Here is a 19,459-nt window from a genome sequence, read left to right as displayed (position 1 = left end):
GAAAAGCTTTAATCAAGGTGAACTATCAAGGGGTTCCCATTATAACCCAACCGCGTAAGGAACGCAAAATCCAGGAACATAACACCGATATGACGGAAACTAGGGCGGCAAGAGTGGAACAAAACACTAGGCGAGAGGCCGAGCCTTCCACCCTTTGCCAAGTATATAGATGCATTAAGATAACATGGTAATATAATAATATCCCAACAAGTAAATAAATGTTGCAACAAGGAACGGCCTCCAATCTTCACCTGCAACTAGCAACGCTATAAGAGGGTTTGAGCAAAGCGGTAACATAGCCAATCAACGGTTTGCTAGGACATGGTGGGTTAGAGGTTTGACATGGAAATTTGGGAGGCTTGAAAGCAAATGGTAGGCATCGTAGCATGGCATAGCAAAAGAGCGAGCATCTATCAAAGCAAAGATAGTAGTGATTTCGAGGGTATGATCATCTTGCCTGCCAAGTTGTCAGAGTTGACAGGATCCTAGAAAGCAAAATCAATGGGCTCCTCGTTAGCAAACTCGTCTCCCGGCTCTACCCAAACAAGAAAAACAAGCAAACGGAACACAATCAACCACGTGCAAAGCTCAAACAATAAGATGCAAAGATGATATGCTATGCGGGATGCGATGCGGGATGCATATGCAAGATGTGACAGGGAATGAATGAACCTGGCCTCAACACGGAAATCCAAGTGTTCCACTGGAAAGGTGAGATGAAATCGCTTGAAAACGATATAAAGAATGCCGGAATCGGAGTTACGGTTTGGAAATGGCAAGCGATTCAAATATGACCACGTTCTACGATTTACAGCAAGTAGCCATCTAAATGCAACAAGATGAACATGCTACAGCACCCAAACATGGCATCAAAATACATGGCACGTATCCATTCATGAATCTTAACAAAAGTCTAGCAATGAGCTACGGCCAATTCATCCATTAACAGGTTCAAACGAGCATGGCAAAAATGCATATGGTAAACAGATTTCAGACTTAGTGAAATTAACACTTGTCTGGAATTTCAGATCAGATAGCACTCTTCGGAGCAACAAAACTACATGCTACAGGACCTGAACATGGCAAAGTAAAGCATGGCATGAAGCTACTCAAAGAGCTTAACAGAAGTCCCTTAGTGACCTTGAGCCAAAAGGGATCAGAAAATACAATTGCAAGCATGTGAAAATGGCAAAAACATAATCAGTTCTCAGACTTAGTGAAAACTGGAGCATGCTGAAAACAGATATCAAGTAGGCATGTTTACGAGCTCGATGCACTCACTACATAGCATGTCATGATAATCTAATCATACACCCATCAAGAATACACAAAATTCAAGCTAGACATGGCAAGAACAATAGCATAGCATGCACGGATCAACTACAACATCATCGGCAAAATTGCTAACAAGTAGACAATCTGCCCAGATTCACGAAATGACAAAAGTAGAGCTCGATTGACTCAAGCTAGGATGCTCCATAATTTCAAACAAAGACATGGATGGATAGAGCACTACAATATTAACAAAACATCCTTACTGATCATCCTCAAAAGAGGCACAGATCACTACGAAACAACATGAACATATGGCCATATGAGATAAAGAGCTCAAGGACATGGTGGAAATGCTAAGTCCCTGAAATCAGCATTAGCAAATGCCTCACTTTGCAAGCTTGTGCTATTCACCACACACATCACAAAAATACATGGGTTGCACCTCTGGAAAGATGGCAAAACCCTTAACAAAACATATGTAGAGCTCATGGGCATATCATGCACACAATAATCATGGCAAAAATGACAAATATCTAAATGGAGCAGCAGATCTGACAATTATCTCAAGTAGCACTCTTCTAAAAGCATTTCGGTCATCAAGATGAACTCAAATGAAAATGATGCAATGATATGAAATGATGTGCTCTATGAGACGAACAATTTGATATGCTATATGCCCAAAACGGAGCTACGAATGAGGACTTACGGCACGATGAACAGGAGCAAAAAAATATGCAGACTTGGGGAAAAATGAATGTCAACCCTAGGGTTACTGTAGCTCGGATCTGGATCTGGGCGCACGCCGACCGAGGAACGCCGGAGTTCGTCGGGGAGGTAGGCCGGCGGCTTGCCGGAGAGCTCGGGGAGGCGGCGTCGATGGTGATGGCCGGCGATGGCGGTGGGGAGGCTCCTGCCGCCGAGGGACGAGGCGGCCGCCGGCGAGTTCGTGCTGCGGCGCTGTGGCGCGGCTCCGCCGGAGAGGAAGGAGAGGCGGCATGGGCTCGCCGCAGAGCTTGACCACGAAGGCGCGGGCGGAAGTGGGCAGGTGGGCCGCGGGGGCCCGGTGCGGGCCTGGCGGGCCCACGCGGCGGTGGCGAAGTGGGGCTCTCCCCCAGGTGACATGGCGCGCCCCGGTTCGCCGGAGGCGGCGGCGGACGCTATCCGGCCAGGGACGGACATGTCCGGCCGGCGCGATGTGTTTTTTTAGGGTTTTGGACGGGGAGATCCGAAATTTGGAGAGGGGGAGGTATATATAGGCATAGAGGGAGCTAGGAGTGTCCAAATGAGGTGCGGTTTTCGGCCACGCGATCGTGATCGAATGCTCTAGAGGATGGAGAGTGTTTTGGTGGGTTTTGGGCCAACTTGGAGGGGTGTTGGGCTGCAACACACACGAGGCCTTTTCGGTCCCTCGGTTAACCGTTGGAGTATCAAACGAAGTCCAAATAATACGAAACTTGATAGGCGGTCTACCGGTAGTAAACCAAGGCCGCTTGGCAAGTCTCGGTCCAATCCGGAAATGTTTGATCCCCACACACGAAAGAAAGGTAGAAATGACCACCGGAGGAGAACGAAGCGCCGGAATGCAAAACGGACAATGGGCGAAAATGCTCGAATGCATGAGACGAACACGTATGCCAATGCAATGCACATGATGACATGATATGAGATGCATGACAATGACAACAACACACGGAGACAAAAACCCAAACCCGAGAAAATAAAATAACTTAAGGCCGGAAACGGCAAGAGTTGGAATACATATTGGGAAAATCATATCCAGGGTGTTACAGATTAGCGGGATGTAAATGGGCTATATGCGAACAGGCCGTTAACAGGCTTGCCATGGGCTGGCCCACCACCTTTTGACCAAGTCAAATGGGCCGGCCTTTTCACAGGAATGGGCCTCTGTTGGGCCATGCCACGTGTCAACGTATCATAGGCGCTTTGGGTCCAATGAGTGGATGACATCTGTCCCAACGGTGAGCCGACACGTGTTTCCTCCAGTCAATGATGATTTTACACGTGGAAAATCCCATTGGTCAGGGCTGCTAACAAGTTATCGGATCCAAAACCGGGCCCGATAGCTTAACGGCATTCCGCTACGGTGGATGCCACGTGTCGGTCACCCTTGACGAAAGCACTTTTGTGATAGGCGATTTATTGTCATGGAAGTGGACACTTCCATGATGATAATTTTGGTAATGTCATGGAACACTTCTATGACAACACAGGTATGACTATCTTGATTCTGTCATAAAATTGTCATGGATGTACATGCATGACAGAAAACGTGGCCTACTATGACAAACACGTATCATCACAGAAGTGTATTCTTTTTGTAGTGGTGGCTACTACACACATGACATTTCCACACACACCAATAAAGTAAATGATATATTACATGCATGATTAACTAGCATAAACGATCATCTGATCATCTTCTACTTCTTGTGACGCTTGCTCTGCTTCTGGCTCGATCCGGGCTCGTCGATTTGGGTAACAAGGAACTTCCTCATGTCAACGATCCACATGTGCATCTCGTAGCATGTGTACACGCTCTTGGCTGTGAACCTGAGGTGATGCTCATCCAGTTGCCGCATCCAGGCCTTGTGCCAGGATACGGGACTTGTTCTCTAGGCATCCTGCTTCATGTTTTCGTAGTAGGGGTCGATGATGGCCGAGGCAAGTTCGACCAGGGAGTCCTGCTTCGTGCTGCCCCAAACCCTGTAGTGGTCACGGATTTGGACAAGGTTCTTGCAGGCCAAGCCCATAACACTGAGCGCTTTTACATCATCTTTGGTATCCACCATGGCGAACTTGTAGTCGGTGCTGCTGACAAACCTGTTGAAACGGTCGCAAGGCTCTGTGGCCATGCAGTAGTGATAGATCAGGACATGCTGGCGCACGCACAACTGGGCGACGGCAACCTTCTGATCTATGCCGGGATGACCGGCGGTGTACTGATAGTCGATGCCGACCACCTTATACTTGTCTCCAGCAAGCAACTGCTCAAGGCTGTTGATGTAGTCGTCCACCACGGCCGGGTCGATGGTGTACACCACCGAGAGATCCGTCTCCCTCGCGTGGGTCTCCACTCTATGCTCGCCAAACTCCATTGGAGCGCCGTAGAGCAACCATATATATATGCATATAGTAGTTGAACGCGCAAGGAAAAGTTGTCCACAAGCCGAGCGCACCGACGGACGCAACAGACGCGAGCAGAGCGCGCCGCGGCACCTAACCGCGAGCACAGCGCGCTCTGGCGCCTAACGGCGGGATAGACCTGCATTCAAGCCAATCAACATGTGTTCAAAAAACAAAAATTATCAAAAAGTAACGAGATAGACACTGGCAGCACAACTTATAAATCGACGGATGTAGTACTAGTTACAGTGATGCATATAATTAGGCAAGAAGAAAGATGCATCCATCAACATACGACCTCCTCTTCCTCAACTCAGTGCGCTGGGCCACCGACCGGCGGCTAAGGAGCGGTGGCTTTTGTGGCGAGGTCAAGGTGCTTCTCAACAATGGCATCCAAGGATTCCAGCCGGTTGAAGAAGGCCAAAGTCATAGCATCCTCACTGGCCTTGTACATACCTATGTAAATGATTCGCTCATACACATGGATGTGTAGGTCGACGGTTTCTTGCAGGGCGAGGCGCCTCGCGGTGAGTGCGACCTGCAGGTGGACATTCTTCGTGGCGTTGGCGGGCAGTCGCAGGGCCACCAGTGCTTGAAAGAGGTTCCGACCATGGAGGCCGATTAGGGTGGCAGGCAATGAGGATCCCGGGCGCACGGGCTGGAGGAGTAAGGCGATGTCGTTCATGAGCTTCTTGACGATGGTGAACCTGTTGGTGGTGCAAACGATCATCTGGTCGTACTAAGAGTCATAGCTGGCATCGACGGCAGCCATCCACCAGTCGGTCGCCAACACCGTGTGGAGACAATCCATGGTGCCATGCCGCAGGCCGGCGTCGTGGACCATCTGGCACAGCCGCTGGCGCTCGCGCGCATCGCCGCCATGAGTCTGGAGTGAGCACTTTTGCGCTTATTAGTGTAGGTGCTTAGGCAAATTCTTAGGTGCATACGATGTGGTAGATGCATTGGAATGGAGGGGCGCCTTTATATGAGTGCAAACTGCGTTGCATTCACATCGTGCTGCCTCTTTTCCCGGGCGTCCTCCCATTACTTCCCTCATGCATTCACACAATGCTAATTGAAGGAGGATGCATCATTGGCCGTTCAACATTTGGGGAACCGCTACCCTCTCTCTCGTCTACATTAAAGCCATATCGGGAACTGGGCCGCCCGCTGTCAAATCAAATAGTACTGCGCCGCCCGCTGCACGCCCGGCTGAACATGCCTCCTCGCCTCCCTCTATGCTTAATTACTGAATTTTAGTTGCAAAAATTAAATACTGCTAGTGATTCTTAGCTTCATATTTTGACAAATCGCAGTGTTACAAGGTTGGCAAATGGCAATGTTACTAGATCAACAAATGTCGATCTTTCCAGTTTGACAAATGGCAACATACCCAATATGACAAATGCAAATCGCACCAAATTGTTTGTAAGCGGTTCACGGGTCATCCAAAAGAACCGTTTGTGTTCAAGAGATGCACAAATCCTGTTCTCACTTTGAATACAGGTGTTCTATCTAAAACGTTTGCAATTAAGAGCCATTAAAACCTATAGACATTAAAACCAAGACACGTGGCGTCACGTGAATGGTTAACCGAACACACACGGTTTGAATTATACAAACGTTTGAGATATTAAAGTGGCAGCTATTTTTTCAAAATGCCTTTGTTGGCTATCATTATTCGAGTGCGCCTTCTCTCAAAATGGACACGGAAAATACCACAGCATGTCGGGTGCCCTTCCATGATAGCATGCTAAGTTTCATGAATTTCAGACGAGTTTTAGATTTACTAGAATTAAAAAACCAAGCATCTCAATGTTTTTCCTGCAATCAATGGTGCCATAGTGTTTGAAATTCATTCCCATTTCTTGCATGGGACCTAAGCATGCACCCAAGGACAAAGATTTGATTTTTCAAAGAATTTATATGCACTGGAGCATGCGCATGTAGTTCAAATTTGAATTGTGCACATAAATGCATTGAAAACTCACTTAATGCATAAAAATGTCCAAACGAACCCTAAAAAATCACAAAAATTCACACAATACTCCTGTTGTTTTATGTTGACACGAGAAAAAAATTGAAACTAATAAGAGGCAATGGATATCGTTTCATCCCCAAAGGTGGGACGTTCCCTACCGAAAACAATCATGCTTGTTGTGAGAAGCTCTGGTTTGTGAGAAGCATATACCCAAACCTGCCCCAAATGGGACAAAAAATTTACCACGGCATGTTGATGCCGCTCCATGATAGCATGCCATGTTTCATGAATTTCAGACGGGTTTTGCATTTACTAGAATTTAAAAACCAGGCATCTCAATGTTTTGCCGGCAATCAACGGTGCCATGGTGTTTGAAATTCATTCCCATTTCTTGCATGGGACCTAAGCATGCACCCAAGGACACAGATTTGATTTTTCAACCATTTTATATGCGTTGGAGCATGCGCATGTAGTTCAAATTTGAATTGTGCACATAAATGCATTGAAAACTCACTTAATGCATAAAAATGTCCAAACGAACCCTAAAAATCACAAAAATTCACACAATACTCCTGTTGTTTTATGTTGACACGAGAAAAAAATTGAAACTAATAAGAGGCAATGGATATCGTTTCATCCCCAAAGGTGGGACGTTCCCTACCGAAAACAATCATGCTTGTTGTGAGAAGCTCTGGTTTGTGAGAAGCATATACCCAAACCTGCCCCAAATGGGACAAAAAATTTACCACGGCATGTTGATGCCGCTCCATGATAGCATGCCAAGTTTCATGAATTTCAGACGGGTTTTGAGTTTACTAGAAATTAAAAACCAGGCATCTCAATGTTTTGCCGGCAATCAACGGTGCCATGGTGTTTGAAATTCATTCAAATTTCTTGCATGGGACCTAAGCATGCACCCAAGGACACAGATTTGATTTTTCAACTAGTTTATATGCACTGGAGCATGCACATGTAGTTCAAATTTTAATTGTGCACATAAATGCATTGAAAACTCACTTAATGCATAAAAATGTCCAAACGAACCCTGAAAAATCACAAAAATTCTGACAACACACATGTTGTTCTATGTTGACATGAGAAAAAAATTGAAAGCAATAAGAGGGAATGGATATCATTTCGTCCCCAAAGGTGGGACGTTCCGTACCAAAAACCATCATGCTTGTTGTGAGAAGCTCCGGTTTGTGAGAAGCATATACCCAAACCTGCCCCAAATGGGACAAAAAATTTACCACGGCATGTTGATGCCGCTCCATGATAGCATGCAAAGTTTAATGAATTTTAGACGAGTTTTGGATTTACTAGAATTTAAAAACCAGGCATCTCAATGTTTTGCCGGCAATCGACGGTGCCATGGTGTTTGAAATTCATTCTCATTTCTTGAATGGGACCTAAGCATGCACCCAAGGACAAAGATTTGTTTTTTCAAAGAATTTATATGCACTGGAGCATGTGCATGTAGTTCAAATTTAAATTATGCACATAAATGCATCGAGAACTCACTTAATGCATAAAAATGTCCAAATGAACCCTGAATAATTCCAATTCTTTTATGATTACTGCAGATAAAATGTCTAGCAATTCAAACACCGTCCATGGCCGCTGTGACCCCATTGTGTAATTCAAATCAAGACAAAAAATCAAGTAGATCCCACACAGTTTATTATAACCGACCATGTGAGATGCAGCGCAAAATATCTTCGGACCGTGTCTGAATAAGGGACCGTGTCTGATGACACTTTGCGCGCGGGTTTTTTGGCTGGAGCGATTCCAAATTTTCGGCTTTCGCAGAAATATCTACATCCCCGCCCCCTCCCCCTTACCAAAAGCCACATTTCCCCTCTTTCCGCCTTCCTTTCCAAGTTGAAACCTTCACTCCTTGCTTATAGCGCCGCCGCCTCCTCGCCGACGATCCTCCTTCACGCTGCTCGGCCTTGCCTATCCAGGCAGGTAATCCACACCCGACCCCCATCCTCCTCCTCATTCCACATCCCACATGCCCCGACCACTAGTGTGAGCGCGACACCTTCCACCCAAATCACCGACCCCTCCACCAAATAAGCGCCGGCCTAAGCCATGGTGCACGCAGTATAGCCAGGACCTCAAGGAGCATTTGGCAGTGGAGAAGAAAATCATGGCCGCACGCGTGGATGAGGTCGTGATGGCTGCCATTCGTGCCGACCCCCAGATCTTGGAGGAGCACCTCACCATCGAGGCCACCGTTTATGCCTCATGCGCCAACGTCGCGATGCGGTTGGCTGCTTTAAATGATAGTTCGTGGCGTTTTCTCGAGGCCACCTTCGGTGCCTTCGACGAAGACTACAAGGTGTTTTCTCAGCGTGCATGTGTTTACCTCATCTCGAGAGCCAGCAGGTTGGTGCCCGGAGCGGCTCAAGCAACTCACCACTACAACGAGGGCACCCATGATGTGGAGGCCTTGCCCTCTTCCATGTCCAAGGAGCCAATCGTCATCGATATCTCCGACAATGAGGAGTAGCTTGTCTTATTAACTCACTATAAGGACCCATGTTTAGTTTGCTAGCTACTTCCTTTCCTTAACAAATTTTGTGCTATCTACTTTTACCATGCAATCTTCTACTATAGTGTATATGTTCTATGTGTCGTGCAATGTGGTGTTCAATTAACTTCTTGGTTCAATTCTGCAAATGTGATGTTCAATTCTTCAGGGTGCAATATTTCCAAGATGTTAAGCATGCTTGGTTTGGTTAACTGTCTGGTCTTCTATTAGGAGTATGTTATATTGTTCAATTGGTGTTTAGTTAACTTCTTGGTTCATTTGTTGTGGCTTGGTTCACTTGTTGTGGTGTTTAGTTAACTGCTAGGTTCAATTCTGCAATGCGATGTTCAATTGTTGTGGGTGCATTATGTTATTGTATACCATGTGAGGAATAAATCGAATTTGGTTGTACTAAATACATGAGAAACAAATACAATTGCTACATTTTGAAGTTGTTAAGCATGCTTGGTTTGGTTAACTGTCTGATCTTCTATTAGGAGTATGTTATATTGTGCAATGTGGTGCTCAGTTAATGTTTGGTTCATTTGTTGTGGTGTTTAGTTAACTGCTTGGTTCAATTCTGCAATGCGATGTTCAATTGTTGTGGCTGCATTCTCTTATTGTATACCATGTGAGGAATAAATCTAATTTGGCTATACTAAATACATGAGAAACAAATACAATTGCTCTATTTCCAAGTTGTTAAGCATGCTTGGTTTGGTTAACTGCCTGATCTTCTATTAGGAGTATGTTATATTGCAATGTGGTGCTCAGTTAACGTTTGGTTCATTTGTTGTGGTGTTTAGTTAACTACTTGGTTCAATTCTGCAATGTGATGTTCAATTGATGTGGCTGCATTCTGTTATTGTATACCATGTGAGGAATAAATCGAATTTGGCTGCACTTAATACATGAGAAACATATACAAGTGTTGTATTTCCTAGTTCTTAATCATGCTTGGTTTGGATAAATGGGTTTTCCATGTGGCTTGAATTAATCTGATTAATCTGCAATGTGCTTATTTATCATCAACATATTTTACTGATAGCATGCGAACCCTGACTTAACCTGATTACTAACTACCTTATATGTGTTGCAGGGAAACAATGGGAAGCACTGAGGTTTATAAGATGGTACTAACTATTATACCTTGCCTTTTTGTATTCCTTTCCCCCTTTTCCAATATAGAGAAGATATTTATGCACATCCTTGTTTTCAGGCTTCACTGATGATTACCTCTCAAACCACCTATGTGGTCAGGAGGCGAGGAAAGTTTTCATACAACACCCACGGTTCAATATTGAAGTGTTCCTGAAGAGGTCAAAGGATGGATGGTCAATCATCCACATGCACTGGCCTAAAGTTGCAAAGACCTTCAACATGAATGAAGGCTCAATATTTGTCTTCTGCTTCAGCAGTTTTCCATATGAGATGCATCTCTCTATGTACTATCTATGATGCTAATTTTGAAAGGTTCTAGATGTTGCATGTGAAACTTGCTACTGGTGCAGTTGTGTAATGGGGTAGCTGAGTGCTGAAGCTATATCATGTTGTACTCCGATGTATTTCAATTATGAAATCCTTCTTCCTTAATATGGAAATGGAATATATTATGTGCTTAATATGAATGTCAATTAGATTAGTAAATGGATTATTAATAATAGGGCAATTAGCCTGCTAATTGGCCAATTAGCTTGCTAAATGGGTTTTCCTATTGCGAACGGTTAATGAGAAAACACCGTGGGCGATGACCTCAGCCAACGCACACAGTTTCTAGGAACAATCACACACGACATTCTTTTTAAAACTGTTTGCGTTACGCCACCTTGCGCAAACGTTTTCCTTGTAGCGACTGTGTGGGATGTATATACGAACGGAAACGTTTAGCAGGGACTGACTGTGTGGGATGTACTTGCGACTAGAAACAATTTCGCCGTATAATTGTATTTTTAGCACTACTCTACGCATTTCCGTATTTGAGCGCTCGCTGGTCGCACATGACCTCATTTTGCCGAGCGTATGTGCCAGGTGGGCATATCCCCAACGGTTTCTGGGTCGTGTGGGAAGGACCCCCCCCCCTATCGCCCACACTCACTTGGCGACGTTTCCGAATGCCGTCGCGGAAAGGGGTTAAAAACCGTTTGTTTAGGACCGACGCGCACCAGTGTGAGTTCATTGGGAAGAAGCTGACTACATGGTAGATGAGATGATCATGCAATTTTACTCGATAGCTCACTTCTATTCCAATGGAAGGATAGTTTGGATGACCTAAGGAGTCAAATACCATTCTAGCGTGCGTGAGTGGACCACATTGCATGGTGTTCTCGAAGCTGATGAAGATGACATCGATGTGTATGCTAAGCCAAAGATGGACCACAATTCCATGGCTAACATGTACACGGAGATTCCTAACAAGTACAAGGACTCTCACAAGCATGGCTCTGTTTATCATTTGTTGGTAGGACTTTTGCTACCTACAACACTATCATGAGGCGTACTTTAATGCCCAAGTCAGGCGACGAGAGGATGATTTGAGGTCACTCCATTAACATGTTGCATCATATTGACCAACATGAGAAGTTCAAGGTCATGGATCCCATAGTGGAAACCATCAAGAGGACAGTTGCTGACGAGAAGAGATCATTGATACATCCATTTTGCATCATGTTTCCTTGCTGTTATTTATAATGTTTTTATCCATAATAATGTTTCTTGGAGTAATTCTAATGCCTTTTCTCTCATAATTTACAAGGAACACACCAAGAGGGAGAATTTCGGTAGATGGAAATCTGGACCTGGAAAAGCTACATTAGGCCACCTATTCAGCACAACTCCAAATGGGCTGAAACTTTACAGAGATTTTTTATGGATTATTTAAGAAATATTGGAGTCAATAAACACCAGAGGAGGGCCACCAGGTGGGCACAACCCACCTTGGCGCGCCAGGCCCCCTGGCGCGCCCTGGTGGGCTGTCGCCTCCTCGGCCCACCTCCGGTGCGCATCTTTTGGTATATAAGTGGTTTTGACCAAGAAAAAAATTGGGAGAGGACTTTCGGGATGGAGCGCCGCCGTATCGAGGCGGAACTTGGGCAGGAGCACTTTTGCCCTCCGGCGGAGCGATTCTGCCGGGGGAACTTCTCTCCCGGAGGGGGAAATCATCGTCATCGTCATCACCAACAAATCTCCCATCTTGGGGAGGGCAATCTCCATCAACATCTTCACCAGCACCATCTCATCTCAAACCCTAGTTCATCTCTTGTATTCAATCTTGTTACCGGAACTATAGATTGTTGCTAGGGGTTTGACTAGTAGTGTTGATTACATCTTGTAGTTGATTGCTATATGGTTTATTCGGTGGAAGACTATATGTTCAGATCCATTATGCATATTAATACCCCTCTGATAATGAGCGTGTTTGTTGATTGTGAGTAGTTACTTTTGTTCTTGAGGTCACGGGATAAATCATGTTACAAGTAATCATGTGAATTTGATATGTGTTCGATATTTTGATAGTATGCATGTTGTGATTCCCTTAGTGGTGTCATGTGAACGTTGACTACATGACACTTCACCATATTTGGGCCTAAGGGAATGCATTATGGAGTAGTAAATAGATGGTGGGTTGCGAGAGTGACAGAAACCTTTATGCACTATTCCGTAAGGGACCGATTAGATCCTAGAATTTAATGCTATGGTTAGGATTTATCATTAATACTTTTCTCGTAGTTGCGGATGCTTGCGGGAGGGTTAATCATAAGTAGGAGCTTTGTTCAAGTAAGAACAGCATCTAAGCACCGGTCCACCCACATATCAAATTATCAAAGTATCGAACACAAATCAAACCAATATGATAACTAGATGAAATCCCCGTGTACCCTCAAGAACACTTTTCTTATCATAAGAGACCGATTTGGCATGTCCTTTTCCTCAAAAGGATTGGCCTACCTTGCTGCATACTTGTTACAATTATCGTTACTTGCTCGTTACAAATTATCTTGCTATCAAACTACTCGCTACTTACAATTTCAGCACTTGCAGACATTACCTTACCGAGAACTACGTGTCATTTACTTCTGCTCCTCGTTGGGCTCGACACTCTTACTTATCAAAAAGAGATACAATTGATCCCCTATACTTGTGAAGTTGAAAGTTGAAAGCAATATTATCCAAACTTTGACACCAGAAGAATACATAAAAGAGTCCTTACGGAACACTCCAGAATTGTCAAAATAAGGAGGCACGTAGTGGGATAAGCAAAAGGACTCCGAAAATTCTGCAAAAATATGTTTCATCAGTTTTGGAATATTTTAAAATTTTGGAAATAAAGAAACTTCCAGGAAGCGTCCCGTGGTGGGCACAAGACCCCAGGGCGCGCCAGGCATGCCTGATGCGCCCAGGTAGGTTGTGCCCACCTGGGACACCTCCCATACTCCGTTTTTCTTCTATATGCTTGTCCTCCAAGATAAAAAAAATCTATACATACTTCCTGAACCTGTTAACCACCATATCACGAAGAAAATCCTCTGTTTTCTTTTCTTCTTGTTTTTGGTCAGATTTGTCAAGCTAGGCATCATGTCTTCCTTCTCCTCCGACCACATGGAAGAAGATGCTTGGCTGATGAAGACCGAGACGAAGAGGGAGGAGCCTACAGACGTAATCAAAGGAGTACAAGGCCTCTTCTTCATCACCACCACCATCTTCTTCATAACCAGAGGAGAAATGAGTATCGGGTATGGGCACTCCCCTTGGCTTTCGCCAAGCTTGGGGGAGGTGCCCAGGTATCGTATCATCCAAATATCTTTTGCTTTTATTTATTTTAGTTCAATATTTTGCTTTAGATGAAATAAAGTTTAGTTCGATCCTTTCTTGTTCGAGATTTTTCTTAGTGACCTATCATTATAATTAAGTGCAAGTTATATAATAAAGTTTAGTATGATATTTTGTTTTCATTACTCTCATGTTGCAAATAAAGAAAAGAAAAGAAATGAGAAAGAAGGAAATAAAGAAAGGATAGAGTTAATGAAAATATTATATACTAATCCTATGGTAAGTGATAGCACCACATAAGGAAAAGTATAAGTAAGAAAATTTTATTAGAGATTGACAAACATGGCATTAGTCAATGATGCAACTCATGAAATAATTAATAAGGGAAGAGAAGATTCACATATAGACATACTATCCTAGAAATATTTTGTGATTGTGAGCCCTCATCAAAATATTATATGCCAAAATTGTTGAAGTTGGACAAGGAAGACAACTTAATGGTTTATGTTGGTTTATATTCACATAGAAGTCATATTGTCATAAATCCTTTAACATGTTATGGTTGCCCCCTATCTTTGCTAGCCAAAAATTATGTACTAAGTAGAGATACTACTTCTGCATCCAAAAACCCTTAAACCCAAATATTTTTCAAGTGTCCACCATACCTACCTAGGGATTGAACAAGATCCCTCAAGTAAGTTGTCAACAGTGCGAAAAGGCAATAAAATTGCTTCTAAATATGTGAGATCTTTTAGTGCAAGAGAAAATTGAGCGTTACACAAACTTGGATGATAACGAATAAAAGCGACAGACTGCATAATAAAGGTTGTCATCTTAAGGGGCAATCTAACGTTACGTTCTTTTGCAAACAAATAAGCGCATGGCAACCTCTGCTTCCCTCTGCGAAGGGCCTATCCTTTACTTTTATGCAAAGAGTCAAAGTTTTCCTTCTATTCCTTTTTATTTTCTCTTTTGGCAAGCATCATGTGGTGAGGAAAGATATAGGCACATATGTCCAGTTGAATATAGACAACATGAGTTATTATTGTTGACATCACCCTTGAGGTGAGCATGTTGGGAGGCAAAACTATAAGCCCTTATCTTTCTATGTGTCCGGTTGAAACGTTCTGTTCATGGGTACAAGGTGAGTGTTAGCAATCATAGAAGACTATATGATGGTTGAGTATGTGGACTTGCTTTAAAGGCTCTGGCACGTGACTCTTCCTGAAAAGATGATGAATTGTAGTTGCAAAGTTGACTGAGAACATAGTTTGTTGGTTTCTAATAGAGTTTTTGCTTTATAATTTGATTATGTGATGAACTATTACTTATTCATGGGAATTATATGATAAAAGTTCTATGATAAAAGTCCTTTGCTTAATCTTGTTGTTGTTATAATATTCAACAAGATGCTTCTATGTCCATATTTTGTTTTTATCGACACCTCTCTCTCAAAGCATGTGGACATGTTTTTTGATTTCGGTTTTCACTTGAGGACAAGCAAGGTCTAAGATTGGGGAGTTGATATGTCCTTTGCTTAATCTTGTTGTTGTTATAATATTCAACAAGATACTTCTATGTCCATATTTTGTTTTTATCGACACCTCTCTCTCAAAGCATGTGGACATGTTTTTTGATTTCGGTTTTCGCTTGAGGACAAGTGAGGTCTAAGATTGGGGGAGTTGATACGTCCATTTTGCATCATGTTTCCTTGCTGTTATTTATAATGTTTTTATCCATAATAATGCTTTTTAGAGTAATTCTAATGCCTTTTCTCTCATAATTTACAAGGAACACACCAAGAGGGAGAATTCCGCCAGATGGAAATCTGAACCTGGAAAAGCTATGTCAGGCCACCTATTCTGCACAACTCCAAATGGGCTGAAACTTTACGGATATTTTTTATGGATTATTTAAGAAATATTGGAGTCAATAAACACCAGAGGAGGGCCACCAGGTGGGCACAAACCACCTGGGCGCGCCAGGCCCCCCTGGTGCGCCCTGGTGGGTTGTGGCCTCCTTGGCCCACCTACGGTGCCCATATTTTGGTATATAAGTGGTTTTGAACTCGAAAGAATTGGGAGAGGACTTTCAGGACGGAGCGCCACCGTCTCGAGGTGGAACTTGGGCAGGAGCACTTTTGCCCTCCGACGGAGCGATTCTGTCGGGGGAACTTCCCTCCCGGAGGGGGAAATCATCGTCATCATCATCACCAACAAATCTCCCATCTTGGGGAGGGAAATCTCCATCAACATCTTCACCAGCACCGTCTCATCTCAAACCCTAGTTCATCTCTTGTATTCAATCTTGTTGCCGGAACTATAGATTGTTGCTAGGGGTGACTAGTAGCGTTGATTACATCTTGTAGTAGATTACTATATGGTTTATTCGGTGGAAGATTATATGTTCAGATCCATTATGCATATTAATACCCCTCTGATCATAAGCATGTTTGCTGATTGTGAGTAGTTACTTTTGTTCTTGAGGTCATGGGATAAATCATGTTACAAGTAATCATGTGAATTTGATATGTGTTAGATATTTTGATAGTATGTATGTTGTGATTCCCTTAGTGGTGTCATGTGAACGTCGACTACATGACACTTCACCATATTTGGGCCTAAGGGAATGCATTGTGGAGTAGTAAATAGATGGTGGGTGGCGAGAGTGACAGAAACTTAAACCCCAGTTTATGCACTATTCCGTAAGGGACCGATTGGATCCTAGAATTTAATGATATGGTTAGGATTTGTCCTTAATACTTTTCTCATAGTTGCGGATGCTTGCGGGAGGTTAATCATAAGTAGGAGGTTTGTTCAAGTAAGAACAGCACCTAAGCACCAGTCCACCCACATATCAAATTATCAAAGTACCGAACACAAATCAAACCAATATGATGAAAGTAACTAGATGAAATTCCTGTGTACCCTCAAGAACGCTTTGCTTATCATAAGAGACCGGTTTTACCTGTCCTTTTTCTCAAAAGGATTGGGCTACCTTGCTGCATACTTGTTACAATTATCGTTACTTGCTCGTTACAAATTATCTTGCTATCAAACTACTCGCTACTTACAATTTCAGCACTTGCAGACATTACCTTACCGAGAACAACTTGTCATTTCCTTCTGCTCCTTGTTGGGTTCGACACTCTTACTTATCGAAAAGAGCTACAATTGACCCCCTATACTTGTGGGTCATCAGTCATGTGGTTTTTCCCCACATATTCATATGCTTATCAACTCAAAGGGTGCGAACAAGAACTTTCTACTGGATCGTGAGCATTTGCCACTTAGCTTGAGTTTGAGTATAACACCATGATGATGGATCCATGTCATCCTACCTCAACCGCAGCATAGGCAAGCGCAAAGGTTGCAAGGACTTCAGGGTCTGGTGCTCCCTCAGCTCCAGTGCTGAAGACCAAGACCGGCCAGATGCAATATCTCATTCAAGCTACTCGAAGGATCGAGCGGAGTCTAGCCAACCTCGCACAGAACTAGAAGAGTCTAGAGAGGATTGTTGAAACTAAGATGCATGATCTGGATGTCAAGGTGATAGAGGTTCAAACCACAGTTGATAGCCTGAAGCGTGAAGTGGATGAAACCTAGGCACGTGCTTCTAGTGATGATGAGGACCACCCTGGTGATGGAATTCCCATGAATACTCAATTTCGGACTATGACCAGATTAGCTACAGTACCAGTATCTTCCAGAGATACAGTCTCAGCTCCGGCAGCTACACCATCGGTTGCTCCCTCAGTGCCCCATGTCATCTCCACTCCTCCAATTCAGCAGACTTCAACCGAGGCATTTGCACATGCACTTCTCCCTACTCCAACATCGACGCACATCGGCACTGCAAGTTAGAGGACTTCACCACGAGGAGCTTCAGGAGATCAAGCCTAGAGCGACATTTAGCTCTATACTTATTTGAACTTTTTTGGTACTTGTTGCCAAAGGGGGAGAATAGTATAGATTATTAGGCTTCGAGAGAGTGTTTTTCTTTTTGTTCGTTTGATTACCTTGAGAGATTCTTGCAAATTTGAGTCACTTTTGCTTGATGCATGTATGAGACTACTTGTCGGTGTCAAAACCGACGGATCTCGGGTAGGGGGTCCCGAACTGTGCGTCTAGGCCGGATGGTAACAGGAGACAATGGACACGAAGTTTTACCCAGGTTCGGGCCCTCTCGATGGAGGTAAAACCCTACGTCCTGCTTGATTAATATTGATGATATGGGTAGTACAAGAGTAGATCTACCACGAGATCGAGGAGGCTAAACCATAGAAGCTAGCCTATGGTATGATTGTTGATGTGTATGTTGTCCTACGGACTAAAACCCTCCGGTTTATATAGACACCGGAGAGGGTTAGGGTTACACAAAGTCGGTTACAATGGTAGGAGATCTTCATATCCGTATCGCCAAGCTTGCCTTCCACGCCAAGGAAAGTCCCTTCCGGACACGGGATGGAGTCTTCAATCTTGTATCTTCATAGTCCAGGAGTCTGGCTGAAGGTATAGTCCGGCTATCTGAACACCCCCTAATCCAGGACTCCCTCAGTAGCCCCAGGCTTCAATGACGACGAGTCGGCGCGCAGATTGTCTTCGGCATTGCAAGGCGGGTTCCTCCTCCAAGTACTTCATAGAAGATTTTGAACACAAAGATAGTGTCCGGCTCTGCAAAATAAGTTTCCACATATTGCCATAGAGAGAATAATATTTACACGAATCTAATCTGCTGACGTATTCCATAGTGTGACATCACACCACGGCCAAGCTTTTATTCAAACCATTTTACTGTCCCATCTCAGCGCGTTATGCGAGGCGGTTTCCTTGGCACGTCTTGTTAAAGCAGAGATCGTGTCCCCTTATTCCGGGATTCTCATCAATACGGGCGTGGGTAACCCAACCGCGCCATTGATTACGGCGCTTGGGAGATAAGCGAGTTTTACCAGGATGGTGGGACATGTAGCTGCGTCCACTCATATAAGGGGATAAAGATCCACCTTTTCACCTACGCCTTCTTCCTCCTTCGCCTATCCATTCTTGCGCACTCGAGCTCCAGCGCCCAAGTCCGCACTCCTCACCTCAACCTTCTCCAGCCATGTCCGGAGCGGGAGGCAAGTGGATGGTCTCCTCCGTCACGGAGGGACATATCAAAAAGCTGAGGAAGGCCGGATACCTGTCTAACGACATCGCGTACCGGCTCCCCGAAAAGGGGCAGCTCATCCCCACCCCTAGGCCCCATGAGAGGGTGGTGTTCCTCCCCCATTTCCTCCGCGGACTGGGCTTCCCTCTCCACCCATTTGTCTGGGGGCTCATGTTCTACTACGGCCTGGATTTCCATGATCTGGCCCCGAACTTCGTCCTCAACATCTCGGCGTTTATCGTCGTGTGCGAGGCCTTCCTCCGCATCCGCCCCCATTTCGGCCTATGGCTAAGACTTTCAACGTCAAGCCGAAGGTGGTGCGTGGCAGCCAGGCGGAGTGCGGAGGCGCCATGGTGGGCAAGATGGCCAACGTCCTCTGGCTCGAGGGCTCCTTTGTGGAGACCCTGAAGGGGTGGCAATCGGGGTGGTTTTACATCACCGAGCCGCGCGACGCCGAATGGGTCGCACCCCCCTGAGTTCCGGTCCGGACCCCCGACGCGGCTCACGTCCTGGAAAGAGACGGGCCTGTCGTGGGGTTAAAAAGGAGAGCTGACCGGACTCCAAACATGCGTCAAAACCCTGGTGGACAAGAAGCTCAAACTTGTCAACAT

Source organism: Triticum urartu, chromosome 7A (genome assembly GCF_056163025.1).
Source record: "Triticum urartu cultivar PI428250 chromosome 7A, HENAU_Tu73, whole genome shotgun sequence".
Lineage (NCBI taxonomy): Eukaryota > Viridiplantae > Streptophyta > Magnoliopsida > Poales > Poaceae > Triticum > Triticum urartu.
The sequence above is the reverse complement of the archived record's forward strand: the minus strand, read 5'-3'. Positions refer to the sequence as shown.